This window comes from Diceros bicornis, chromosome 40 (assembly GCF_020826845.1).
Source record: "Diceros bicornis minor isolate mBicDic1 chromosome 40, mDicBic1.mat.cur, whole genome shotgun sequence".
In the NCBI taxonomy this organism is placed as follows: domain Eukaryota; kingdom Metazoa; phylum Chordata; class Mammalia; order Perissodactyla; family Rhinocerotidae; genus Diceros; species Diceros bicornis.
Window position 1 is genome coordinate 12,578,632 of NC_080779.1, and position 17,662 is coordinate 12,596,293.

The following is a 17,662-nucleotide window of genomic DNA, read 5'->3' on the forward strand; positions in this document are numbered from 1 at the left end:
CGCACAATAACCTCACACTCTAGAAAGCCGCTTCAGCTGAGGAAGTCATGTTTCAGATGCTTAATTAGTTTTATACACATCCTATCTTCTTGGAAGTGGCATTTCAGAAAAAGTGAATAAAAACCAGCTAGTCTATTTTTGGTCCCTCTTCAAAGGGCTGCATTCAAGTTCCTGCTCTGAATGTCTTTGGCAAGTCACTTAACTTCTCTGAGTCTTGCTGTCTTGTACGTAAAATGGGAATAAAAGAGCTTCCCTCCAGGGACTGTTGTCAAATCAGACAAGCTAATGGGCGTGACAGTGACAGGTGAGCACAGCCCCCTCCCTGACCCCTAGACCTAATGATATTTGACCTTGCCTAATTTACTATGGAAAAATAACAAAGAGATGCCCAGAGAGCACCAGTGACACAGTTACAGGATAAAAAGCATGCAGATGAGAAAGTCTTCCCGTCGCCCCTGCCCCCCATGCATGAGAAGCACCATCAGAAATAAACAGGCATTTCATTCTTCATCACAGACATGAGCGAGTTCTGTGCTTTTATCTGCTTATCTGGAAGGAAGTCAGATGCCAGCGCCTACGAGAGCGAGTGGGTTCCAGAAGTGAAAGTGAACAGTCTGTGTCCAGCCTTGTGCTTGTTTCTCCCTGTTCCCACCGCCCCAGCACTCTGACTTCCTTATCTTCTTGTACTCACGCTGGAGAGCAGCTTGTGCAGCGCTCACAGAGAGATAAGACAATCCCGGGAGAAGCTGGCTGTTCAAACTGCAGCATTTCCTCCCAGCCTCATTCTGGCAGACCGGCTGGATTTCAGCCTGAGAAGCAACATCCTCAGGTCTCAGCAGAGAAAGGGAAGCAGCGAACCTCCTGGAAGGGGTCAGCAGGCCCGCCTGGCTGTGGGACCCGTGAGCTCCGGGAGCAGGCAAAGGCCCCTTTGCTTTCTGAACCTCTAATTTTCATCTAGAAAACATGAGCGATGTTGTCCCAGATAGTCACTGAGGTCCTGTCTTAGTCCATTCGAGTTGCTACAACAAATTACCAGAGACTGAGTGGCTTAAACAACAAAATTTATTTCTCACTGTTCTGGAGGCTGGAAGTCCGAGATCAGAGTGCCAGCATGGTCGGTTCTGGTGAGGATCCTCTTCCTGGTTGCAGATGGGGGCCTTATCGCTGTGTCCTCACATGGTGCAAAGAGAGCTAGCTAGCTCTCCGGCATCTTCTTATAAGGGCACTAATCTCATCCACGAGGGCTCCACACTCATGACCTAATCATCTCCCAAAGGCCCCACCTCCAAATACCATCACACTGGGCATTAGGATTTCAATACATGAATTTTGGGGGGGACACAAACATTCAGTCCATTGTAGGCCCTTTCCTTCCATCTCAACACCAACTTATTAACTAGAACTGGTGTGTGCGTCCAATTCAGAGACTAAACTACTGGTTCCATTGAAAATGAGGTGATCCTGGCTCTTTAGGGAATTCTCATCCAGGAGGAAAGGAACAGGATCCTTCCAGAGTGGTCAGAGCTGAGCCCCCATTCCTCAGGCCAACTCTCTTTAGAAAAAAACAAAAGGTCACAAGAAATAGCATGTCACATTTATCATGGCAAAATGCCCTATAAAATCTCAGAATCCATGGGAATACATGGAGTTTATCTGATTTGGATTGAATTTTAGACACAAAGGGTTATCGGGCTACTTTGTTCTTAAAAATGGCAAAAGCTTTCGAAAGCAAATTGCAACCCCAAAGAACTGCCAAGATGTTTTAAGTGTTTGGCTTCCATCGTTTAAGTATTTCACTTTTTGCCATGATGTTAGCTTTCAAGAGAACACTGGCACATATTGTGTTTTCAATTGCTAGCACATACCTCGTCTGAAAAAAACAAAAAGAAATCACCTTGAGGCTGGCATTTACCCAGCTGGGTATGGGGGAGTCTGAGGGATGAAATGGTCATGGCGGCGAGTAAGAAGAAGGATACTACTACTTTTCATTTCCACGGAACTCTTTTCTCTCCTCTGGATTTTCATCCTTCAATATTAACACCTCCCTTTTATAGATGAGGAGACTGAGTTTTGGGGTGTATGTGAATTGCCAAGATCACTTGGCTATAGTGACCACGTCAGGGTGCCAAGGCTTTTTGCTACAGGCCACAAGCTGTCTTCATTAAACCATTTAAAAATGTTGCTGACCCACACAGGTGATGGCCACTCACATGCTGTGATTTAAAATCAGGTCACAGGTCAATGCTGCCACACCCGAGGGCAAGGCTGAGTGTTTTCATAAGTATCTCATATAAACAGGGTGCGACATATACAAGAGCTGCCAAATCCAAGCTGGTGAAAAACACAAACAGAGCCTCAAGTAGGTTCATCCTAACGACACACCCTGAGAAGCACAGACTCAGGGATGAGACTCGGCTGCTTAACAGAGATGCGTACTCAGACACATGGCGAGACGGAAACACGAGATTCTGCACATAAAGCAGAGGTGAGAGAGCTGACTGCTTTGGACAGCTAACTCGTGCAAATACAGCACAACTTCACAGAAACTGGAAACACAAAAGGAACTGTTTTTTTTTTTCAATTTAAGCACGATGTCTCCTCCATTAGGCACCCCAACTATTTCCCAGGTCTTTGCCAGTGAGGGGCCAATCCAGGTCCCTGAAGCTGTTTAGTTGCAACTTTCTTGTTGTGTGCTTAGAGAATGCCCCAGTCCAGGCACGCGGAGATCCCAGAGAGAAGCAGCCCACCGAGCAGTGGGGAGAGTAAAGACGGCTCCCATCGTGTGACTCCATACACACCAAACAGCACGGGCCAGATAAACGTGGCACCAACTGGAACCAGCCACCTCGCTGCCAAGACACGGCTGTTTCTCAGAGCGCAGGCAATGGCACCCCTGGAGCTGTGCAGCCACCGCTGCAGGCCCTGGCTGAGGAGGAGCGCGCAACTGAGAGGGCAGACACAGCCCGGAAAACCTCCCAGGTAAGACCTTGGAGCAGGTTGTAAAGAAATCAGGGGACAAGGACGCCTGAGGAGCTGCCGCGGGGGGAAGGCAGACCCCGCTTGCTCAGAGGCCCCTGTGGAGGAAGCAGGGTGCTGTCGCATTTCCTTAGACACTGTGGAGTGGGTCACGTCTGCTGCTTGGCAGTCAGGAGCGGGTACGGGTTCTTCTCTCAGTCCTTCCACGGAATGCTTTGAACGTCTTCGTGCCTACCCTGCAGGAGGTACGGGGGTACCGAGGGGCTCGCAGACCCAGCCGGAGGCCAGGCTTGGTCATGAGAATGACATGCCCACGTGTCGACAAGGGCAGTGATTCTGGTGGCGGTGTCCAAGACTGGGGGGCGGCTGCAGCCCTGCCGGGAAGCATCCCACCGCTCTCTCGACAGCCAGTGAAGGACTCAGGGCTCTGGGAGCTAAGAGCTCGTGGAGGGTGAACGACAGCAAAGAAGGTGCAAACGAGTTAGCAGCTGCAAATCTGAGACAGTGGAGAAGGCAAGAATGAGAGGTGTAATGCAGGGAAGAGGTCTGTTTTCATCAAGGCCACCTTGAACTCTAAATTGAGGGGTCCTGTGCGTCCCCCTGGACGCAATCTCCAAAAGCAGGGCCTTTCTAGATCAAATGAAAGAAAGAAGATGATCAAAGGGTGGAGGTTTTTTCCTGAGCTGCCACCTCCTGTGGGTAAACCTGGTGTGGGAGTGAGTTATAGATTCCAGAAGAGGGAGTGTGCAGGTGACAAGTGCTTCAAGGCCCCCAGGACCAGGTGGAACGAGGCCACCTCACCACCTCACCACCTTTCACCGCCTGAAAGAAAGAGGCCAAGGGTGGAAATGCTGTGGGAAGGTTCCAGAAGCAGCTCAAACATAAGGAGCTCTCTTACCTCAAATGAAATCAGTCTGTCCCGAGTCATAAATCCAAGAGACTATGATCAGCCAAGGGCTACATATGATTGGAAACAGAAACAAGTTCTCTAACTTGAGAGATCATAAAACTTCTGCACAATCGCCATGCAAACTTGCTGTGAATGAATCTCTCTCTCTGACAGTCGCTGTGAAGGGGAAGGGAGGAGAGACCGTAAAAATAAAACCCTCCCTGACCATCGAGAGAGCCGTGGCGCGGTCAGAGTGATCTCTGCCCTGGGTCTTGAGGGGAACTGACATCCCAGGCTACGCGGCCCCCCTTCTTGGCCACATTCCACAAACGTCTGCCCCCACCCTCACCACAAACACACACCAAAGCGGGGGTTTTCAAGGTTTCCTCATAGTTTGATTAGATCAAGATGTCCAGGGAAACAGGCATCTGATGCAGTACCTATGATGACACCGTAGGCCACGTCCTTCATTGACAACACAAATGAAAGCATGGATGTCGCAAGTAAGCGATTTGTTGGATCAATGCAGCAGCCACATGGCTCCTCCCTGTCCTCACTCCAACCCACCTCCTCAAAAACACTTCTCGGCTGCAAGGCAATGTCTAACCCCCTTCCTCACTCTGTCCACAGGCGGCCGATCGTTCACACTGCGATGTGTACGCCTATGATGCTGCCTATTTCTAAATAAGCCTTAACCTTACAAAATGGGCAGCGGAAAATCGAAGCCATCTAGTTCTGAAATTGAAGAAATATTGGACTTTCCTAGACAGCACTAAAGACAAATGTGAATTTCACTGAAATGGACTATTAGTAAGACTGCCCCAAAAGGCCTGCAGGCCCACAAAGAGGACCAATGATTAGGCACCAGACTCAAAATGGAATTATCCTGTCCCCGGGAACTTCCCTTGAAACACAGATTTTCTTCTCTGAATTAAGGAGAAAAAGTGTGATTAAGGTTTTTTTTAATAAGTTTCATCCACTCCATCTGCTCTCCTGTTTTCTCTAGCAGAATTAGAAAATTTCAAAGATTCCAGCAAACTTACATTTCAGCTATGCATCATGCAATGCACACAAAGTACGTGAGTGACTCCTGTATACTCAGAGAATGGGATAACTGTCCGAGTCAACTCTATGGATTCTGGAAACAACAGGGCTCCTTAGAAGTGCCTGGGGCAGCCCACCATCTGACTGGAGTGAGGAGGGTCTGGAAAGCCGGGCCCTCAGTTTTCTTGGAAATGGATCACTGGAGGGGTGTGTCTCCTAACACGTTTTCAGGACTCTGTAGAGATTACTGCAAGCTTGGTTATGTCTACTTAGTTTTTCATGGAGAGCCTCAATTTCAAATATTCTCTTTTGTGTCCTCACAAACCCCTGAAACACTCCAAAAATGGTTATCACGGACTATTACGTAGCCATTAAAATTATATTTACATAGAATATTTAATGACATGGGAGAATGCTCATGTTCAGGTTAAGGCAAATGACCAGAATGAAAAACTGCAAACGGTATTACATCAAGCCTGTGAAAACGCATAAAAAAGATTTAAGAGATCTGTAATATTGGGTGTTGGTTAAGACATGGAGACAAAGCACCTTAGGCACTGGGTGGGAAGGGGCACCAGCATAGTTAGTTGAGTCATCGATTTGGCAGCATCTATCAATATGTCAAACAGATGTGCCCTTAACCCAGGAATCTCCTCCCAGCAATCCCTGGGAAACCTTGAAATGCACCTGAAGATGTACAGATAAGGGAGTTAATACAAACACTGTTTGTAATAGTAAAGAAGTGGAAACAAAGCACAATAAATGTTTAACAATAGGAAATGGGTGAAATAAATTACGTGTCAGCCATACTTCTGAATATTACTTTGTAGCCTTTAAAAAGAATGAAGTAGATATAAGAAATGACCAAAGAAAATCTCATGCCACAAAGAAGTCGCTAAATAAAATGCATAGAATGAGTTCTGTTTGTTTAAAAAGAAAATGTACATACATGGGTATATATGTCAATGCACCGAAAAACGACTAGCAGAATACACCCCCACGGTTAACAGTAACCAGCTCCTGAGAAGGGAGGAGAGCTCTGGGGTGCATCAGTTGCCCTGCTGTTGGCTACAACTAAAAAAACCTTACTCAACCTGCTTTAAGTCTGGCTCTCCCAAATGTCTCACAGCAGAGACTCCTCAGTGGGCAATTCAGAAAGTCAAGGACACCGTGGAGCCCCCACTCTTCACCTTTGCATTCTTTGGCAGGTCAGCCTCGCCTGTTCTGGTGGCTGATGGCTGCCCCACTTACAGGCATCGATGTCCAGGAGAGGCCTCCTCCTTTGCCTGTTTTTAAAGCAACCCGCCCTCATGTTTTATTGGCCAGGACCAGGTCCACATATTCATCCCCAGCCAATCACTGGCAAGGACAGCAGGCCCACCAGGGTTGCTTGGCCAATCAGGATTTACCCAGACACGTGGAGGAGGGTAGACTCCTGAACAAGATCAGGTTTCTGTCAGGCAGAAAAGGGGGAATGACTACTAGGTGGGCCACAGAGGGTGACTGGGGTCTTTTTCTTTTTACTAGAAATGGTTCTGGATTATTTGAAATTTTTACAAGATTATATTAATTTTTTTTTTAATTTTTTGTTCATTGCAGTAACATTGGTTTATAACATTGTATAAATTTCAGGTGTACATAATTATACTTCTATTTCTGCATAGATTACATCATGTTCACCACCCAAATACTAACTACAACCCATCACCACACATATGTGCCGAATTATCCCTTTCGCCCTCCTCCCTCCCCCCTTCCCCTCTGGTAACCACCAATCCAATCTCTGTCTCTATGTGTTCGTTTATTGTTGTTATTATCATATTAATTTTATTATATTAATTTTTAAAAATTTAACATAAAAAACATTTAAACATTTTAATGCATAGAAAAAAGACTGAAAGGAAATAGACCTTGAGATTGTGGGTAATCTTCATTTTCTTCGTTCTTTTCTATATTCTCCAAAAATTAAATATACTTTTATAACAGAAAAACAGTAATTTAAAAAATGTTCTTCAGTTCTCAATATTTTGACTTTCAAGGGACGCAAATATCCCTCCTGAAATTGTGCAGCTTTATTTCTGGGTCAGAATGCTGGAAGAATCACTCTGCTCAGCCCTGTCATCTGCCTTCCTTACGTGGGCTTGCATCCACTGGAAGCCGGGAGGATTCTCCGTGACCTGGGAACATAATCCTCCAAGGCTCTCAGCAAAGTCCACAAAGTCGGGTCCCTGGGTCCCACCTCCCACCCTGTGGTCCTGCCACTGCTCTGATCTCCATAATTCTGGGTGCTCGATGCTCGCTGCCCCCTTTCCCTCCCTTGTTACCTGACCCCCGGAGGCCTGCCTTGGCTCCAGTCACTCTTTTACTTTTCTTTGCCCCATACATCAAACTGCCATCGCTATTCTCTTACAACTTGGTTGTCAAGGTTTATCTGGGGGGAAGCATGGAGCCTGAATTGGAGCAGAGAAATCTCCTTTGCAAATAATATATGGAACTCTAAATATATATATATATATATATATATATATATATATATATATATATATATATATATATATAAAAGTAGAGCAATGTTGGCTGAAGCATTTTGAGGGCCCCCCGGATTACCCCACCTAAGGTCAGGGTGAAGGAGACCACTGCCTCAGAATATCCATCTCCCCAGATGTCAGGAGGAAGCAGTCATCTCAGAGCACAAAGTATAAAACGTCTACCTGGTGAATTCTGACCCACCCTGCACTGATTTCAGGTAACTCATACTGAGCTGAAAAGGACTGGTGGCTTTCATCCTTAAAAGTGCCCTGCCAGGGAATGCACCAATGCCCCTCAAAGAGGAGAGGCACTTCCCCTTCCCTCTGAACCATATTTTTAAGGAGTGCCTGACTGCCACAAACCCCAGTCGGTCTTGATCCATAGAACCTACAGGGGAGGTACCAGGAACAGCCTCAGGTAAACATATCGCTAAAAGGCATCACCAAGGCTAATTAGAAGCCAGGACACTGCAGGAGAGGAATGGAGATGTGCACGTTTCCAATAATTCTGTCCTACATCTGACTGACTTCCACAGCTGCCGGCCCTCCAGCCCTAGCCCCGTTCTCTACTGCCAGCCTTGGGTTTGTTGGTTAACCAAATTGAATCTCTGATTGGTGAACTACACGAAAAAATATTTTAGGAGCCTCTTCTTCCTCCTTGCCTACCGGCCCCCGCTGTCCCATCAGCAGTAATAAAAGCAACCACTTTTGTTATGCCGACCACGTGTCCTTTATGGTAAACCTACCAACTTGATAAGGTAAGCATTATTCCCACTATTTTTCTGACCAGGACACTGAGGCTCAGAGAGGTTAAAAAAGTTACTCCAAGTCACACAGCAGCTGAGCAGGGAGGCTACCCCAGGTCTGTCTGATTTCAATATCTGCATTTTGTTTCCTGACAAGTCACAAAGGTTTCCATTCAAAGAAGACTAGAGGTCCAGGTCAGCAACGTGGGAGCCCTACCAGAAAATCCACCTTCCTGGGCCCCTCTCTGGCCACCACCCTGCAGAGTGGCATCCCAGGACCTCATTTTCAGTCTAGAAAGAATCTCTCTCTCTTCCTCATCTTGTCAGTTCCTTGAGGGCAGGAGGACCCATGCTCTTTACTTTTCTATCACCTAGGCCTACTACCTAGTAGATGCTCAGTAGACATATGCTGAACTGAATTAAGCACATTCCAGAACCTTGCTAGTATGTCACAGCATCAGAAGCACCTGGGAGCTTGTAGGAGATGCAGAATCTCAGGTAGCAACCCAGACCTGCTGAGTCAGCACCTGCCTTTAACAAGGTCTCCAGGCAATCATGCGCACCGGAGAGTTTGCGAAACCATGTTCAGCAACTTCCACGTTCTTTAATGCACTGTTGTTTCACACCACTGTAAGACAAATTCGCTCATTTCTATTCTGAATCATCAAATGGAAACCACACATTGTTTTATGACCTGCAGAAGTTCAAGTGATCTGGGGGCGGGGTGGGGGGGGGAACTTTGCCTAAGAGACTACTTCACTTAAAATGCCAAGTGCTCCCCAATCTCAAAGAATTCAGTGAGAAACAGGAGTGCCTTAACTAAACACTGCATTTAAAAAATTCCCCTTTTAAACATATGTTCACATTGAATAAGTATTTATTTAGTGCTCTAAGGTATGATTAATTATCATCAGATTTAAATTGAAATTACTCATAGTTAAGTACCCCATGAGCATTCAGAAATTTCTAAGCTTTGGATAACTATCATTGACAATTCAGCTCATTTCCTACACCTATTTGTTGAGCATCTAGTATGAACAAGGCCTCACAGGGATGAGATGCTGTGGGGAATATGAACGTGGCAGTCCCTGACCTGCTCTTTGCTACAAATAGAATGAAGATCAGGAACACGCTAATCAAACGTTTCTGTAAGCAAATAATGCATCAAGCATCATTTCCATTATTTAAATGTGAAACTCAATTAGATGCTTCTACGATGCAGCCAATTAAACCATTGGCGTAAAGCAGCCAAGAATACTGAGTCACTGGGCTATTTTCAACACCTTGAAATCTGACCTCTCTTGGGAAAGAGATGTCGCCTTGTGCATGGGATCAGCATGGGACAATCAGTGTCCTGATCACAATGGAAAAACTGACTTTATATGTAAAGAACAAAATACATACTTGTTATAAAAATTAAGAAAAAGGACCTAGCCCTTTGGATTCTTAAGGTTCAAAAGACACTGAAAAAATTAACATGTAAAGATGGTGATAGCAAACGTATATGCATGCATTATTACTTTAACCTGAAAAAATCATTAATTTTGAATTTGTAACCTAAAAACAAGTGGCAGTGTTAAGAGCCAGCTACAAAGATTACCAAGAGTTAAGAAAGATGGTTCAAAAAAATAAGATGAATTCAACTTAATAACGACACACATCAGATGATATGGGTCACTTTCTACCATTTTCATTATTTTTATCATTTTCATTATTAAACAGCCAGAAACAGTATAAAGGGCTCAGACTCTTAAAAGAATCAAATGAGCTTAAAAACAACTGCTATTTTCTACATAAAGATGAATTCTTTAGTGACCATCTGAACACTCTCATCATATCAGGGAATTTTTTTCATCACACTAGTAAAGCCTCACTTGGTTCTTTTCTCAGCATGTTTAACTCTTTGGGGGGTAACATTTCATTAATAACATATGTGCTCTAGAATGTATTCCCTTCTCTTGCCTCCACAGGAGTCACTCTGGGGAGCAGTGCAAATAAAACTGATTCTACATTTGCGCACAGTGGGACAGATCAGCAAATAAATAGAGGCATCGATTTCCAAGAAGAAAACGGCTAAAAGCAGCACATTTACAATTCTTCTAAGCCACATTCCACATCACTCTGTGAGATGGAAGACAATTATTGAATGTCTTTATGTTGCACACTTTATTTTTAACTAAATCTTTAAGTAGACTGCTGAGAAACGCCAATACTTCTGTGGGTCCCGGTTTAGCTGTGTAACGACAGATTTTTTGCTTTTGCAAAATAGTGGCCCAAGTCAGAATAACCCTTTTTAACATTACATTTATCTGGGGGCTATTTTTAAATCCATTTTGGGGTTATTTTCGGCAAATTCTTCCTCTAAGGAAACTTAGTGGCAGAAAGATAGAGCTGGTTCTTGCCCTTGAATTTTGAACTGATGCCTCCCAAGGAGGGCAGCTCTGTTTCAAGGAAAGCCATAATTAGTCGGTCACTTCACTGGTGGGGACTAAGTTAGCGTGAGATAGACAGAGGCGTAGACAGAGCTGATCCTCACCAGCAACTGCTTTAGAGCTAATCATCTGCGAAGTCCAAACCGGGAATACCCTGCTATTAAGGAAGAGAAGGTTTCTAAATGATCAAGAATGACCAGTTCCTCTCTGCTAATTAAGTTAATTTATTAACTACTCAATACTTTACCTGTAAAGAAAAAACCCAACCAATTTAATGAATTTGGGGCTGGACACCAAAGCAGTAGGTACTTAAGACGAAATACGCAGAGCTCTCCCCTCTTGGACCCTTTCTGAACACCTGTTGAACTCCAGGGCTTTTAAATTTCCGAACTAAAGCCTCCTGGATACAACCTTGAGAGCTTTTAGCCTTTCTGGAAGTGCGTGTGTATTTTTAAGATTTCCATCTTGCTTAATCAACAAAACTGGTTACTAATTATTTATGAATCACAGGGCTGAAAACAAACTTTCTTACCTTGAGCAGTTAAGGAGTAGCAGGGAGAGGAGCGGGGTTGGTTTTTCATTTACCCCTTGGTACCCGTCCCTGCCCCTGGTTACCGATCCTGCGCGGCTCTATCGAAAGGTCAAAGGTGCGCCTCCTCCTCCGCTCGGGGTGGGGGGCACACCTCCCAACAACACAACACGCTGGCATCCAACCTGGGGAGCTGCGGGCGGCAAGGCGACGCGAAGAGCCAGGCTACGCGCTCTCTAAGCGTCCAGGGGGCAGACTCGGCACCCAATCCGGCCCGGAACCAATTCCGACCCAGGGACCCGGGGAAACGGCGAGCCCGGAGGCGCACGCCGCACTACCCGGGGGTCCCCGGCTCCTCACGCTTCGGGGGGCGCGAGATGGGACTCAAGGAGGCCCATGGGCAACCTTCAAGGCTGCTACCCGGGCACGGCCTCCATCCACGCCGATGGTACCCTCTGAGCACCCACAGATCCTGAGGTTCGGGGTGCCCCGTCCTCTGCCTCCCATGGCTAGACGCACAAGGAGCCCACCAGCCCGGCCACTGTTGCAGTCCTGCAGGACGCGACGTCCCGGGCGGCGGGACCTGGGGGCGGGGGCGGAGACGCACCACCCTGCGCCCCCGACCCCGCGCCGCGCAGCCCCGAGCCCGAGCGCCCCTCGCGGCCCCCCGCGTCCGCTGCGCCGGCGAGCAGGTGACCGAGTCCCGGACCTCGCGCGCACGTACTCCCACCCCGGGCCCCCCGCGTCACCGGACGCGGCCCCTTACCTCGGAGTGGGCCGGGGCGGCCCCGCGGGGCCGGGCGCGGACTGGGCCGGGGAGACGCGCCTCCCGCCGCCGCTGGGAGCCGAGGCGGCGAGCGGGCGCGGCGAGCTCCTCCTGGGCGGCGGCGGGAGGCGCTGCTCTCGCTGTCGCCGCCGCCGCCGCCGCCGCCGCGGGTCTCCGAGCTACGCGGCCGCCGCTCTCGGGCCGCCGCCGCGCCGGTCCCTCGGCTCCTGCGGGAGGCCGGCTGCTCGCGCGGCAAACTCTTCCGCACGCAGAGCCGGCGGGGAGAGCCGCCGCCGCCTCTTCCTCCTCCCCCTCCCCTCTCCCTCCTCCTCCCTCCTCCTGCCTGTCCTCCTCCTCCTCCTCCTTCCCTCCGCTCCCGCGGCCGCCGCCGGCCGGGTCTCTCCTGGCCGCACGCCGGGCCCTGGCCCCGACCCAGCCTGGGACATGCACCCTGCGCGCCGTATGGGCCGAGGGACCCCCGGCCCCCAGCTTCCCTGGGCGGCGCAGACACCCGTGCGCCCCGAGGCCTGCTCCGCCTCTGCTGCGCTGCCAGGGACGCGCGGCGGGGTCCGGCCTGGCCGCGGGGTCGGGACCGGGTGCCGGAGGGGTGGTTGTGCTTAGAGGTGAACTGGCCGAGAGGGGACGCAAGCGGATGCGGGGCTGCCAGCTGAGATCCTGTTCAAGTTGTCACTGGGGTAGCAAGAAATCTTCCTTCCTGCCTGGGGCAGACCCTCGCTGAGCCCGCTGCCACCCCGCTGTCCCGTGCGTTGGGGGGCGAGCACGCGACTGTCGTCGCCTCCTCTCCGTCCTCTCGGGGCAGGTCTGCGCGCGGAGCCAGACTCAGGGCACAGGGCGCGCCTTTGCGCGCGGACCACTGTGATTTCTCAATGAGCGGCGGCGGCGAGCGCGGGGCGGGGGGGGCGGTGTTGGGAAGCTGGGGTCGGGGGAGACGCCGGCGAGCGCTGTTGCGGGGAGGACCGCAGCGCCTGCTGGGGAGGAATAATCGGTGTTTCTTCCAAGGCGAACATAGCTGGTCCGGAAAATCGGTCAAGGATGGAAAAGAACCGGCTAATTGCCCCCCTCCTCGGCAGAGGCACGTGGGGTAGGGGGCTGTAGCCAGGAGCGCGCACTCGGAGCTCCACTCTGCTTCTCTCTCCCCTCCCCCGCTGCCCTCCTCTCCTTTTGCACCAGTGCAGGAAATGTTCCACTGACCTACATATTTTTCCAAACATACGTGACCTTTTTTTTTTCCCCTTTGTGGGAGGAGACAGGCGAGAATCCAAGCAGAGGAGAAGCTGGAGCGGCGCGCGCGAGAAAACAGGGAGGCTTTCACGAAGGCTCCCGCAAACACTGAACAGAGGCAGATGCACAGAAATAGTCCCCGGGAGCCGGGAGCTGCTGTGTGATACTCTCTGGTTTGTTACTGAGACAGAGTCGGGTGAAAAAGGGAGACCATGCGCCGAGGCCCGGAAAGGTGACCGGGTTCCCCTAGACTCGCAGACCCCCCGCCGCCTCGGGCGGCGGCTTTCATTGCGTGGAGGCGCCTAGGGAGAAGCCCAAAGGAGGGGAGAGGTCCTCTAACCCTGGGAGGTCACCCCTTCTCTGACATCACATGGGTACAGTGCCTGGCGCAGCGCTCTGCGCCCAGCAGCCTTTTTCAGATGTCCCTCGGTCCCTCGTACATTCCGGCAAGTAGCCCCGGAAAGAAAAGCGCCCCCGCCGGTCTTTTTCTATCATGCTCGGTTTTGCGGCCAGAAGAAGCTCCTAGGGCCTTTCCTCTGAACAGCAGCCGGGGCGGTGGAGTGGGTGTCGCCCCCCACTCGGTTCCAGGGCCCTTGCTTTATCCTCTCCCCGCTCAAGTTCAAGACAGGCCCTCACCCGCGCAGACCCGACCAACAGCGCCTTATTTGGGCATGCAACCCCACACCGTCAATTAGATCAAAACGCTCACACAGAGCTCCTTTTCCCCCCCTGTAAAGTAGGTCATTCTCTTTATTTCCCACTTGTATTATTTTTGTCTAATTTTCCTCCTGAAAAATAATCAGCTGCAAGGAGCCTTGAGCATCCTAAGAGAAGCTGTGATTCTTAAGCTTCTGACTTGGAGGGCTTTTCAAAAAGGAGGAGAAGGCATTTGGCACATTAGTGTTTTTAAGTCCCTCCCTTTCCAAAAGGAGAACTGTTTTTTTTTAATTTTATTTTGCTTTGTTTTTCTACCCCCTCCCTTTCCTTCAGGCAAGTAGGTTTCGCCCTGCCCTTAGAGTGTGGCCGTGACTAATATCTGCTAAAGGATGAAGTTGTGGGCTTTTAAGCAGATTGATGCAGAATTTAAAGCCACCTCCCTTCCTTTCTTGCTTTGAAAGACATTCCAACTCCCTCCTCCTCCTCCCTCTTGGGAACTAGTTGAACAATCGGTAAATGATATTTTAGGAAACAAATGGCCTACAGTAATAATGCATCAAATATTTCTACAGTACAAGAAGTATTTTTGCTGTGGTCTGTTTTTAACCCGTTGCCCAGTAGGGTATCCTACTAAATGTGTGGTTTCTGGCTTTTAATCATGGAGATGATGTATATGTATATGTATCATTCCAGGCTCCATCCCATCTCCTACTGTTAATCTCACTGGGGTAGGACCCCTGTCTGACCATAAGGGGGAGAGGAATCTGCAGCACAGAACCCCATCAGGACTAGAGCACAACAGTCAAGAATGTGCCCTTCCCCCAAAATGTGGAGGAGAGTTTAAGAGAAAAGTTTACCTTCTGTTCATTCTAAGATTTTGACGGTTCTTTGCCTTCTCTTGGCTTTTGTGAAGGCATGTCACAGATCAGGCTGGGCTTGGCCTGTGGTGGATCAAGGGAAACTTTATAGCAGTTTCTGTACAAGAAAGATTTACAATGTAGAGGCAAGGACAAAGATGAGGCCAAGTAGGCCTGGTGCCAGAAGACAAAGTGCCACTTGTGTTCAAAGGAAGGAATCAGGATGGGCTTCTTAGAGGAGGTGACATTGGTGCTAGGATTTTTCGTCAACCAGATAACAGTCAAACTAGATCATAATCTACACATTATTCAAAATATGCAGCATGGAGCAAAAGAACCGTTTCAAAACTGCATGGCCAATTTGGGGATATTCTCAAGTCTCATGTGGTTAGTCCTATAAAAGAAAATGGCTTTATTAATTGAATGCTGCAATGATGTATCCAGGAACCCCAGATATTTTTCAAAAAATCAAAATTTATGGAGGGGAGGATCAAAATCTTTAATTGTAGTCAATTATGTCAATCTTTGAAGATATCAGTGAAACAATTTAGAGTGTTTGCAGTTAATTTGATATTCTTTTCCATCATAGAAGTTGGATCTGTGGCATATCCTAATTAAAAATATTTATCCAATTAAATTCTCAAAGTAAGTACACTATAGGTGTCCATATCTGGTGCTCCATACAGTCAGGAACGTGTGCGTTACTGCAATAATTACGGCACTAGCTCAGGGCTTGGGACCTGCATTCGGTAGGTATGGTCGGGAAATTAAACACAAACTTTAGAATAGACAACAAAGACAGGGTCCTATGCCAGATGATATCATGACAGTTTTTCTGACTAATCATAGGACAGAAGGGTTTTCTTTTTTTTGTAGGAATGTCCAGAAGCCCATTTATGGATTCTTACTCTGAGTGGCAGATTTCACTTCAAAATTAAAAAGCAAAAGAAAACACAATACTATGCACCATGGAGTAGAATAACAGCGTACTAGGGAAGAAAACTTACAACTGAGGCAGAAGGGAAAGTTGGGTTGGTGTAAGGATGAAGAGGGCTCTGAGCCCAGTAACTGGAGACCGAATGACTCAGGCTGGGGCTTACAAGCGCCTATAGGAGGAATATTCGAAAATGTCCACCCTGCATTTGAAATATCAAAGTTAGCATTTGAACGCCTTGGTTCTGCAGAAGCTTCATAGCAATAGAAAAGTGCAGGCTGGTGACTCGTTCACTGCAGCAGGCTCTCAAGTGGGCCTAAGGATGCTACCAGGAGACAGGAGACAATCAAGGCCTTGTGCAGCCTGCCTGGTAGAATTAAGACTTGACTTGGCATTTGTGCCTCTTAGATCATGTGGTTGGCAAACTAAAGAGTGAAGTAAGATTTCCTTACCAAGCTGGTGTGGAGGAACCAGGGAGGAAATCTGGGCCAGAGGAGTGTGGAGGTGACAAAGCCCCAGAGCCTCAGCTAAGCCCCACCAGTTAACTGCAGTGCCTCTGAGGACCGTGGGAGGAAATGGCACACGTGTGTGCACGTGCATGCAAACACTCAACACATGCACACCTGAAAAAGAGGTGGTAAGATATTGACAACATGGGCACTTGAGAATAATCTTCCCTTACAGTTAAGCCTCCCGAGGAAGTCCCTTTGTGTACATTTTCTCCAATAATAAAGTTAGATTTTTAGGCCACATTTATTTCCCTTCTATGAGGATCTTTTTAAACAAATAGACTTTATTTTTTAGAGCAGTTTTAGGTTCACAACAATATTAAGCAGGATGTACAGATATTTCCCATATACTCCCTGCCCTCCTCCTCCAAGTCTCTCCTGTTTTCAACACCCACATCCAGAGTGGTACCTTTGTTACAACTGATGAACCTACATTGACACATCATAATCCCCCAGAGTCCATACTTTACTATTTACCATTAGGGTTCACTCATGGCGTTGTACCTTCAATAGGTTTTGACAAATGTATAATGACATGTATCCACCATAGTAGTATCATACAGAGTAGTTTCACCGCCCTAAAAATCCTCTGTGCTCCACCTGTTCAACCCTCCCTCCCCACTAAGCCCTAGCCATCACCGATCTTTTTACTGTCTCCATAGTTTCGCCTTTTCCAGAATGTCATATAGTTGGAATCACACAGTATGTAGTCTTCTCAGATTGGCTTCTTTCACTTAGTAAAATGCATTTAAGTTTCCTCCATGCCTTTTCGTGGCTTGATAGCTCATTTCTTTTTAGCTCTGAATAATAGTCCATTGTCTGAATAAGAGGGTTTTTAAAATATTTTAGTAAATAATGTTTGCAGTAATAAAAGGCAACATTTATCTACTGCTTATGTGCCAAGTATTTACATTACCTCATTTCATTTTCATAAGGCCCTGTAAAAAAGTGATTTATGATTTCCAAATGACAGATAAGGAGTCTGACTTAGAGAGGCTCAAGGTGCCCTCAGTCACTCTGCAAATTTGTGGCGGAGCAGAGTTTGATCCTGGCTCGATGACTGCTGAGCCCAGGCTCCCTCCCACCGGATACAGCACTCAGCTCTGTCAGATGCCAACACAGAGATACTCGTGGCATCGTTTACTTTCCATGAGATCTTGCTGGATGACAAACTGATGCCAGAGCAGGCGGGTGCTGCTACGTCGCTGCACATCTCTCTCTTTTTTTTTTTTTTTTGTGAGGAGGAGTAGCCCTGAGCTAACAGTGTCTGTGCCCATCTTCCTCTACTTTATATGAGATACTGCCACAGGATGGGTTACCAAGCAGTGCGTCAGTGCGCGCCCAGGATCCGAACCTGCGAACCCCGGGCCGCAGAAGCGGAGCGTGTGCACTTAACCGCTCGTGACACTGGGCCGGCCACACTGCACATTTCTTGTCTCCATTTTCTCTTGTTCTCCCTCAATACACAGTTATTAATATCCTTACTCCATTCTTGAGGTGGCTATCTTCCAAGTGCTTGAAATAGAATTCCAGGCTGAAGGATTGGGGTTGGC

The 17,662-nt window shown here is 48.0% G+C and overlaps 1 protein-coding gene across 1 annotated transcript in view; it reads right to left on the reverse strand.

Annotated features, from left to right (window-relative positions):
- Positions 1 to 12,142, reverse strand: part of NPAS2 (neuronal PAS domain protein 2) — a 159,776-nt gene extending 147,634 nt beyond the window's left edge. Inside the window, exon 1 of the mRNA XM_058534457.1 lies at positions 11,911 to 12,142. The gene's annotated coding sequence lies outside the window, so the exon portion shown is untranslated. The remainder of the gene's footprint in view (positions 1 to 11,910) is intronic.
- Between the last annotated feature and the right edge of the window lie 5,520 nt (positions 12,143 to 17,662).